We start from the raw sequence: 12,559 nt of genomic DNA, 5'->3' as shown, positions 1-12,559 counted from the left end.
CAACAGTATTTTCATTAGAAAAACATTGACCCTCATTTAAAGTCTATTTTCCATGTTGGCATGGGTTGGCCAGTACATGTGTGTACATATATATATATGTATGTTTATACATATATATATATTATATATATATATATATATATATATATATATATATATATTATATATATATATATATACGTACATATATATATGTATATATATATAAACACACACATACACGCATATATATATATATATAAACACACAAACACACACATATATATATATATATATATATATATATATATATATATAATATATATATATGTATAAAAATTACAGATATTTTACTAAATCTTCTTTCCAAATTCTTGATTATATTTACAATTAATCGAACAGCATAAATAATATCCAGCCTTTAGAAATATATTCAGAAAATGCCTGATCTCAGACTCATATGATAATGAGGAATATTTCTAGCTAGTCAAATTGATCAGATTTATACCTTAAAGTTTTATATTTTCTAAATTTATGCCGATTTAGCTCTTGATAGTATCCAAAGCTAGAATATTCACTAAATGTTATGACAAGCAACATTTATTCAAATTTTGTCAAATACTGTAAAACTTTCGATTCATAGGCTTTGTTACTATATTATCTCTTCCAGCAAAAGAATAAAATTGAATTTAAAATAAGTAGCCTTGAATTCTTCATTAAGTAGAATGAAAGTAATCAATTAATAAGGTCATGTGTAAAAATTGCTTACATTAATTGATATATTATGGCAGCATAGTTAAAATTCGAATTTCAGAACATATACATTAACGAGAAATAATTAAGATCATTATGAGTGAGATGAGTCAGAAACTGGAAATATTACCAAAGTGAAGAAAAATACTTTAATTGATATAAATCATTGATATATTTGAATTTATATCCAATTATTCTAACAGCTTTCTCTTAATCAAAGGAATATTGTGTTTACACTTACACCCAGTTTGTTTATTTGTTTGTTTTTCCTCCCTTCATTAAATATTGTTCACAATGTGAATGATTATTAATTATATAATTCAAGTTCATATATTTTTCATATATTTTTATTGTTGATAGCTGTTAAAGTTATTGTTTCTCATCTTTTGTTCTTCTGTTTTGAAATTATGAAAAGATTCTAATATTATTGAAATCAAAGATAATATATCAGTTTAATTAAGATACGTGTATGTAAACGTGTAACCTACAAAAATTGTATCACTGGCAGATGGTCATTTATCTAACTGAAGAAATCAATAGAGAGTTTATATTCTAAATGTATTCTCTTAAGCCATTCTTGGCCTTTACATGTACCCGCATACACCTTCTCTTCCACATACTGACACATATATGAGTTCAGAGACAAAATTAGTCTATGAAAACAAGTAATTATATTGTATTGCAATACCATAATTATCAGCTATTCTTGACATTTATCTGCTAAGTTATAAAAATGATATTCAAAAGCTAAAACTATATATCAAAAAAAAGGTCAAATAAATTGATCTGTTAATTGATCTAGTTCCAATAGAATATGGAATGTGAACCAATTACTAATGAACTTTTCAACTCACCGTTTTCTATAATAATAGTTGATCAATGTCATTGCTGTCTGTAAAAGTCTGCCTTTTTGGTTGTAATGTGTTCAACGCTAAACTGCACATACGGGGATAGTTGCTATACATTACTACAAATGTAATTCAATCAATTTATTCATTTATTTATTCTTTTTTTGTTATAGAATCAACAGATTATAGTCTAATAAAGAAAAGGTATTGAAATAGTATAAATTTAGAGCAGTCAATATAGCTTTGAAAATACTATTTGTTTGATTAGATGCCTAAATATTAGAAATGTATTTTTACTTGTATTCATTTATTTATGTATTTATTCATCTATTTAGCTATTTATTTATTCATTTATTTATCTATTTATTTATTATAAAGGTGATGAGCTGGCAGAATTGTTAGCATGCCAGAAAAAATGCTTAATGGTATCTCTTCCAGCTCTGTGTTCTAAGTTCAAATTCTGCTGAAGTCAGCCTTGCTTTTCACATTTTCAGGATTGACAAAATAAGTACAAATTAAGCACTGGGGGTCGTTGTAATTGACTTGCTCCCTTCCATTTCAGCAAGCTGGCAGAATTATTAGCATGCTAGACAAAATTCTTTGCAACATTTCTTCCAGCGTTATGCCAAGGTTGATTATAATTTTCATCCTTTCAGAGTCAATAGAATAAATATTGGTTGAACAGAAGGGTTAACGTAATCAACTTGCCTCTTTATCCCAAATTTCAGCTCCTGTGTGGTGTGCAAGGATTTGACTGCTATTTCTAAACATGTAGAGCAATAGTTCCCCTTTTTGAGATTTATGAACCCTGAGGGTTGACATACGTTAATAGGGGCCCATGAGCTACAATCAAAATTTTAAAAGGCTGTAATGTAAAATATTTAGTTACTCAGTTACATATACTGTTGTGTCTGGGGAGAGTCATTTTCTTTTCATGCCTTATAATTTAACACACTCACCAGTAAAATTTTCACTTATTTCTTATTTTTATTGTTATTTTCCTAAAAATTTTAGGAAAATAAAAATAAGAAACAAGTGAAAATTTTACTGGTGAGTGTGTTAAATTATAAGGCATAAAAAGAAAATGAATCTCCTCAGACACAACAGAATATGCTTCAACACACGAACTCACATAAAGAATCTTGCAAACCAAATCCAGTTACATATAGTTATTCAGTAATATATAAATATATAGCTTGGCGAACAGGAACATGAAAGTTTGAGCAACTGTCTTGAAAGTAATGACAGCCTTTGAGAAAGAGGGAAAAACCTTCTTGTTGAAACAAAAGTCTGGAAGGAAACCAAAACTTCCAGATGGGGACTGTCGGACTCTTATGTGGATTGTTAGAAAGGATCACAAAAGTACAGCTCCCAAAATTACTGCTGAGCTTAATGACCATCTCGAGAATCCAGTTTCCACAAAAACTGTTCGCTGGGAGCTGCACAAAGCTGGATTACACAGAAGGGCAGCAATCAGAAAACCACTACTTTCAAAAACAGATGTTGTAAAGCATTTAGAGTAGACCTACCTAATTTCTGACCACAGGCCGAGTACATGTGTGGAGACAGCCAAAAGAAGCATTTGACCCAGACTGCCTTCTTCCAACTGCTAAACATGGAGGAGGATCTGTGATGATCTGGAGTCTGTATCTTGGAAATCCACTGGCTTAATGGTTTCTCTTCATGGCAGAATTAAAAGTCAAGACAATTTAAGCATTTTATCAGGTCAAATTCATCCTTTGGTTGTGGAACTAATTCCAGAGGGCAACACAATCTTTCAGGATGATAATGCACCAATTCACACAGCTAAATTTGTTACTGAATGGCATGAGGAACATTCTAGTGAAGTTGAACATCTTATCTGGCCACCACAGTCCCCAGATCTCAATATTATTGAACATTTATGGTGCATTTTAGAAAAACAAGTAAGGAGTCGATATCCTCCATCATTATCACTACAAGCACTGGAGACTGTTTTAGCTGAAGAATGGACAAAAATTCCTTTGGAAACAATTCAAACTTTGTACAAGTTCATACCTTGTAGAATCCAATCTGTAATTACTGCCAAAGGCGGTCCTACCCCATATTAAAATAAATTTGTTTGAAATTTTAAGGTCTTTCCATTATTTTGTCCAACCCCTGTTTTCATGTGTGCTTGTGTGTGTGTGTGTGTGTGTGTGTGTGTGTGTGAGTGAGTGTGTGTGTGTGTGTGTATGTGTGTGTGCGTGTATGTATGTATGTATGTATATTCATTAGGAAATGCAACCAAAAAATTGAGTTTCTTAATAAAATCAGCTTACTGTGTAAAATAACTTACTGGCATTTCACAATGTTAGGGTCTATTGGAAAAATAAAACCTTTAAAGGGGCCATTGGTAGTGAAAAATATTGGAATAACTGCCATAGAAGATCTTTCAGGTTGCACACAAAGTAGAGGATATAAACATCAATGAAAGAGCTAATTCATTTTCTCTAGTTAGCTGAACTAAGCACTAAACTGTTTAGATTCTGTCATAGTAAAATATTTCTATACGTATTGCCTCTTTTATTCTGCCATAGTCTATTTTGGGTTGTTTTTTGTTTATGATGGAAGCTTTATCTTATTGTGGCATGTCATTTCCATTTTTATATGACATATGTTCTGTTATCCCTAGTTTCATGGTTTCATTACTGATAAGAACTATTCCATGTTCCAAAGTCTGATGCAATGAACAGAGTTGGGTGCCAAAATGTCCAAACATTGACATCCAGCATTGGATATTTTTTTCTGTAATGAATGCAACTCATGGATGATGCAATGGTAGGAAAAGTACACCGTGATGCCTACATCAGTTTAAAATTACTTTCAATATTAATGGCAGTGCCTCTGATTAAAGTTATATAAACTGGTACATGAGTCCAGAATTAGAAATGGTTCTGAGGCATTTAGTGCCAGGTAGTATATGATTTTCCTCTGAATAGGACATCACTCAACCACATGGTTGATACCTAGTTGTTACAGGTATTCATTTCCACCTGGGTAAAATCAAATGATATGTACAACTTAAGGCGAGCTGGCAGAAACGTTGGCACGCCGGGCGAAATGCTAGCCGTATTTCGTCTGCCGTTACATTCTGAGTTCAAATTCCGCCGAGGCCGACTTTGCCTGTCATCCTTTCTGGGTCGATAAATAAAGTACCAGTTTCGCACTGGGGTCGATATAATCGACTTAATCCCTTTGTCTGTCCTTGTTTGTCCCCTCTATGTTTAGCCCCTTGTGAGTAGTAAAGAAATATAGATATGTACAACTTAATATTTCTGAAGCCATTACTCTCACCATCAGATCTCAAGTCTTTATCATGAAAAATATATTACTTGAAAAAGATATTGCAGGAAAATACTCACCACAAACACATGATAGAGAAAAAAACTAAAATCTACAATAAATCTAAGAAGATACAACATATCATCTGACATAATTACATCAGAAATCAATGTGGCAAGCTGACAGACCTATTAGCACACTGGACAAAATGTTTAGTGACATTTCATCCAGCTCTATGGTTTGAATTCAAATTCAAATGAGGTGGACTTAGCCTTATATCCTTTCAAGGTTGATAAAATAAGCACCAATTGAGCACTGAGCATTGAGAGCAATTGTCTCGACTCCTCCCCCAAATTTTCAGACTTTGTGCTCGTAGTAGAAAAGACCAGTGCATTAGAAATGTGCATAAGAGTAATAATGTGAAAGCACATCATGGTTAAAGTGTTTGGACTTGGTGGCTCAATGTGTTCTTGAATAAAACGCAGGAGTGGCTGTATGGTAAGTAGCTTGTTTACCAACCACATGGTTCCAGGTTCAGTCCCACTGCATGGCACCTTGGGCAAGTGTCTTCTACTATAGCCTCGGGCCGACCAAAGCCTTGTGAGTGGATTTGGTAGATGGAAACTGAAAGAATCCCGCCGTATATATGTATGCGTGTGTGTGTTTGTGTGTCTGTGTTTGTCTCCCTAGCATTGCTTGACAACCGATGCTGGTGTGTTTATGTCCCCGTTACTTAGCAGTTCGGCAAAAGAGACCGATAGAATAAGTACTGGGCTTACAAAAGAATAAGTCCCGGGGTCGAGTTGCTCGATTAAAGGCGGTGCTCCAGCATGGCCACAGTCAAATGACTGAAACAAGTAAAAGAGTAAAAGAGAGTAAGACACTTCATGTAGTGTTGCTCGAGTCTATTCAGCTATTTTGAATACCAGCCAGTTGCTAAGGCTGCCTTCTCTCTCTGCAGCTCTCACATCTTCAACATTGTCTGTGGCAGGTATGCAGGCACCAACAGTGGCTTAGCTAGGGTGGGGCAACCAGGGCACATGCCCTGGATGCCACTTTGAGTGAGGTGCAATTTAGGCCAAGATCATTTTCTAATTTATGCATTAAAAGAAATTTTGGTTGGGAGTGGTGGGGCAAAATTTTAATGCCTGCCCCGGGTGCCATTTAACTCTAGCTTTGCCCCTGGCCAAAATAGTAACTCTCTTGACCAAGAGTTGGTGAACTATTTTAGATGCAGACAGGATTGAAAATGCTTTCATACCTTGCAATACAAAGCAACTAAAAGATGAAACCATGATCATTTAAGGTTATATAAACAGCATGTCACTTGTAATGAAAGAATCCTTGCTCATTTAATGATGTACAAACATACAGAGAAGAGTTAAAACATTTTTAGTTTGGTTGTATCTGGGCAATTGTTGCTTTGAGGTAAATATTGTGTCAGCTTAACAAGTTTATTTGCTTTCCTCAATGGAAACACGTTTTGTCACATTTTCTTTTCTTAGAATCAATTATTCAGGGAAGCGGTAATCTAATAGCATATCAAGTGCTCTTAGTTACTGTTGCTTTATTTATTTAGGAAGCTAAAACACATTTACTACTTAAAATATCGCATCTGAAGAAACATTTCTTTTTCCAAGTGAAGGGACCTCATTTCTTTATTTATGTATTAATGTAAAACATTGATTCCTTTCCAGCCATTGTGAAAATGAGACTTTTACTTTATTTTTATACAGATTTCTATTGTTCTTTTAGCAAAGATTGATTTAGAAAACAAACAAAGAATAACTGTCTGCCATGTTACACATTCAAAGAAATCAGTAGGTTGGATGAAAAGAGACTGTGGTCCAAATTTAATCCAGGGGTATAGTTTTACTGATACAAGCTCTCATCAGATACATTGCTAAATATCTCTACAGCCAATCATTATTAAGTCATATTAGATTCCGCCATCCCCCCCTCCACTAACACACAAAAACCTAAGGTTGTATAATTATTCTATAATCAAGACAAGATGACACTGCATGTCATTTTACAATGCATCCCTCCTCCAATGGGTTAACTGAAAAGGAAATGAGAGTCCAAGAGAGATTCAGTTGGGTAGGATCAGACTAAAGTGACCAGATGAGTGCAAGTCATTTATGTTTTGAGCCTAAGCTCTTCATCTGAATTAAACAATCAAGGTATGCTGAAATGACAGAAAGAAGAAGTAGGTTTGAGGTGTGGGTGGCAAAGGACACAAGAGTGATGTGGTATGTGTGTGTGTGTGCACACAAACACGTATGTATGAAGCCAGTGGGTGAGTTAATCAAATGGTGAGAGACACTATTTCTTATTCATATTTTTACTCCACTAGGCCATTAATTCTCACACAGAAGGTATCTAAACTAAAGGAGTTTAGCCAATCTTAATGCTGCTTTCCATCGATCCACTGTGATAAAACAATGAGATGCCTACACTTAACCTGGTCAGATCAAAGCATAGGGAAATATCTAGTGTCAGTACCTGAGCTAAACACCCACAACACAAAAACACATGACTCCCCCAACTAAAAAAAAAATTGTTTGAAAACTATTTGTTAGATATATGTGAAGACCAAGATAATTATTGGGAATTGGTAATCTGTCAGTCTGCTACTAATACTGCATTGCTACTACTGTCAGCTGTTTGTGAAGCATGCTGTCTCATTTGAGACATACCATTAACACATTCCACTTGAAATCTTCCATTTTCAGCTGATTTCAAGACATCCTCTTGATACGTTTCCTGTTGATCTTCATCTGAATTTTCTAAAATTTCCAATATTTCTTCAGTTGTAAACAATCTACAACATTGTGCTGTAAACAAATTATACTGGAAATGTTCAGCTGTGGTCAGTTACATAATAAAGAATTTGGAAATATATTCAAACCAAAAATTATAATAGATACAAATAAAAAACAGTCCACAAAAAGTGCTAGGAAGTTGGTAATCCAAGTAGTATAGAATTCCTGTGGTAATTCAGGTGGGTTTTAGAGATAAGTTAGTTCTTGAAAAGTGGTAAAAGTCTATGAAGTAATTGAAAATGAAATGAGAGTCCAAGAGAGATACAGTCAGGTAGGATCAGATTAGAGTGGCCAGAGGAGTGCAAGTCATTAATGTTTTGGGCCTAGGCTCTTCTTCTGAATTAAACAATCAAGGTATGCTAAAATGACAGGAAGAGGAAGTAGGTTTGAAGTGTGGGAGGCAAGGAACACAAGAGTGAAGAGGTATGTGTGTGTGTGCACACACAAACACGTGTGTATGAAGCCAGTGGGCAAGTTGTATATGTGTGTATGTTCACACATACCATACATGTGTGTGCAAGCAAGCATACATACATGTGTTTGTGTGTGTGTGTGCAAATGAGACTGTTATTAACTAATATATGTAAATCCTACCAGATGCTTCGAGTGTCACTTTCTTTAATTTGTCTACTTACTTACACACACTTATACACATACACACACGCACACATACATCGTCAGTGTATCATATATACAAAAAAGAAGTGCACTGTTGACTATTCATCCATAGAGCTAAGTGCTTTATTGATGTGAAATCATTTGTCAGTCTATGACCAGATATATGCTTAACTATATATATATATATATATATATATATATATATATATATATATATATATATAACAGGGTGGGGTGAATAAATTCTTATGCAAAAATAAAATAACACTGACATTGCATTTTAACAGATATATTTACCAAAATTACATAAAAATACTTTGAAATACAAAAGAGTAAATTTATTCAATAAAATCATCATTGGCTTCAACCATGGCCTCCAGACAATCTCTACGGTCTCCTTGTTTAAGTTGGCGACTATTGCCATAATCCTTGCCTTCAGTTTATCTTTGTTGGAGTTTTGTTAGTCTCTTGCTCAATTGCACCTCACACATAATAATCAAGGGGGTTGCAGTGTGGGGAGTTAGGTGGCCAGATGTTAGGGGGATGTGGTCACAGAAATTGTCTGACAGTCATGACTGGGTTCTCCTGCTTGTCCGGAAGTGTGCAGAGTCCTGTTGCCAGACATGGGGGTCTTCCAGCATCCACCCTTTTCACTCAGGGTAGCACTACCTCCTCCAAGCACTTGATGTAAGCCTCTGTTTTGAGTTTGAGGCTGTGTCGGTAGATGAATGGAGACATAACGTTGCCATCATTAGCGTACACTCCAAACACCATAATTTTGACTGGATGTCTGATTTTCATCACTCTTGGTACACATCTTCAGAATGACACCCAAACACTCTGAAATGCTCATATTAGAGCTTCCAGCACAAATGCTAAGCAGTACAGCATAACATTTCCAAATTTTTGGTGAGTGAATTGCGGCATGGTGCTAATTTCTCACAGCCGGTTCCCAGCTGACCCTACTATACTTTGTAGTCAACAAAAAGAAAGCCAAACAATGCACATATGTGGAATTAGAAAGGTAAAGTGGTGACAATTTATTCACCACACACTGACTATATATATATATAGTAGTAACAGAAAAGAGGAATTTCGATTATCCCCACGTGGTGAATTGTAATGAAAATAAGAAATTAAAAAAAGAAAGTTCGCACACTTACATAGCTTCAATATAATTTTTAATATATCAACCGGTTTCGCTGTTGCTATTCATGATATTATGTTTTACTTATTTGAATATGTATTTTTCTTAAGAAGAAATTTTGTCCATGTTGTGTGTGATGATATTCACAAGTAAATGACTTCACAAGTAGATAAATAAGGGGAGGTAACTGGTTATCGTTAACCAATTACCTCCCCTTATGTTCTAAAATCTACACAGCCTTGGTTTCTTTTAAATTTTATACACACACACACACACATAGACACACACATATATATATATGTATATATATATACTAATACATTTATATATATATCACCGTGATCACCGTGACCGACCAGGCTATCAGATGTTGCTACACATCGCTGGTCACAATGCGTTCACATTGTTTTAGCCTTCAAATGACGCCCCCCTCGCTGGCTAAGCGAGCAGGCCAATAGAAGAAAGAGAGAGAGAAAGTTGTGGTGAAAGAGTACAGCAGGGATCACCACCCCCTGCCGGAGCCTCGTGTTTTCGCTCAATAAACACTCACAACGCCCGGTCTAGGAATCGAAACCGTGATCCTACGCCTCCACTTATATATATATATATATATATATATATATATTTGTATGTATACAGCTTTCACTTTCTCTGTGTATATATTTATATATATATTTGTCTGATCTTCAATTTTTTTTAATATGCTACACCATTGGTTTAAATTGATGTTAATTGATTGATATCAATTTCTGCCCTCATTATTTAATTTATATTTGTGTGTATGTATATATATATATATATATATATATATATATATATATATTATATATATGTGTGTGTGTATATATCTGTCTGTGTATATATTAATATATATATATATATATATATGTGCTTGTGTGTGTACATATATATGTGTGTGTGTAATGTTAATTGAAGTTACAGGGTTTAATAAGAAATATGTTTACACACATTATTTACAGCTTTTTGTTTATCATAACTTTGGATGTATGACACTAAGTGTAATAAACATATCGCATTTTAATTAGAAATTTAAAGGATATCAAAGAAGATAAGGATAGACACTTGACAGGATAATGAAGCAAGAATTATCCGAAATTTCTTCTGTGATTAATATTAGTACTTTAGATTTAGTGTTTGGAATAATTACATGACAGAAATTATTGTCCTGATATATTAGAATGACACACAGCAGTAGCAGTGAAGTAGGATCTTTAATTTTGAAGAGCTGTATTATTTTTGTCTTTTCCATATTCAAAGATGAGTAATGTTCTAAATTTTTTGTTGAGAACCCTTTGCTTGCTGTAAAGCACCAACCGATTGTAGCTGCTGCCAGCCTCCCCTGGCACCTGTACCGGTGGCACCTAAAAAGCACCCACTACATTCACAGGGTGGTTGGCGTCAGGAAGGGCATCCAGCTGTAGAAACACTGCCAGATCAGACTGGAGCCTGGTGCAGCCTCCTGGCTTCCCAGATCCCGGTCAAACCATCCAATCCATTCTAGAATGGAAAACGGACGTTAAACAATGATGATGATATACTTACTTTAACTTTCTGTATATAAGCTGACGTATATATATGTCAGATCAGGGATCTCATCGCAGGCTGATGATACCAGCAACTGGTACCATGTAAACCACTACTGCCTGTTCATTGGTCAAGTGGTCAGCTACTAAACTGGCTTCCCCATTTGAGTAGCTCTCTGTGGGCCAACAGCCATCCTGTTGGGGAAGGAAATAACAAACCACCGAATTATCTCTGCCAAGAAAACAGTATGAGAAATTCAGAATCAAATATTGCTATGGCTTCATCCAGTGAGAGAAACCTGCACTTAATCAGGAAGACTTTTGTTTCAGTGTCATCAATGCACTGCAAAAGTGTATGATACATACTGATGACAATAGCAAAATGCAGTTCAACTTGCATTTTGGGAATGCACATTATCAGTACATACCAGTCACAAGCTATTTCTAGTTTGCCATATAGGTTTATGTATTGTAGCAATGCATTATATATTTTATACTAAACATCTCAGCATCACCATCTTTATTGCTCTCTTTCAGCTACTACTTCCCATATCATGATGTGTCTCCTCTACAGAAAGATACCTGTCCTGTCCCTGTATCATTCTTTAGCCTGAAACACACCTTGCAGAAAGCCATGTCGTTCTCTACTATACACCATTCAGTCGAGCATGCTTTTCTGCCATGCAAGTTACTTGGTATCCTCAGCGGTGCCAATTGCAAAGATGTGCACCCAGAATACTCCGTAAAGAGGTTTCTGTTAGAAAGGTTATCCAAACCACTGAAACCACTATTAAGGTATACATTATCAAAACAGACATTAGAATTTGACCAAGGTCTCTGGCTTATTAGATTCTTTTGAACTGTCTAACCTAATGTAGCAAGGATGGCATGTATGAATGGACGAAGCCACCTTGAGCATAATCCTATGAACCTGGAAAAATTTAAAACAGACAGTTACTTACTTGCAAATAAATGTGTTAATATGTGACATTAATGACCGAGGTTACCGTGGTCTTTTCCGTAGGCTTTTCCTTCCATGGATAAACCTTATCTGCTTCCCCTTTACATTTTACATCATGACATTTCTCTGATACACGATCCCTATTGATCGTTTTTTCTTTTCTCTTTTTCTTTCCTTTTTTTCTTTTTTTTTTCTTCCTTTCTATGATCCCTTTTGATCGAAAACCTATCCCACTTTTTTTTTCTCCCCAAAAGAAAAGCTCTACTTTGTAATTTGTCCCATCTGTGTCCAGCCCTGTGTGGCTAATAAAGAAACATAACCTATACCAGCATTGCTGATTATGTTATTAAAAGTTTATTGTTGTCATAGGAAATAAATCTCAAAGACTGAGTGAACGAGTGTTTATTATCATTTACCTTAGATGGAAAGTGGAAGCCAATACTGTATCATTCCTTAACCTGTTAAATCTGTAATGATGGAGAAGGTATTTATTTTGAGAAGTACAGGCTCAGGAAGAGGGTATGCAGTGGGTGCAAGAGCAGCCCAAAAATTATGTGGGGGCAATGAAAATGCTTTGAATA

Source organism: Octopus sinensis, linkage group LG12 (genome assembly GCF_006345805.1).
Source record: "Octopus sinensis linkage group LG12, ASM634580v1, whole genome shotgun sequence".
In the NCBI taxonomy this organism is placed as follows: Eukaryota; Metazoa; Mollusca; class Cephalopoda; order Octopoda; family Octopodidae; genus Octopus; species Octopus sinensis.
Note: the sequence above shows the minus strand (reverse complement) of the source record.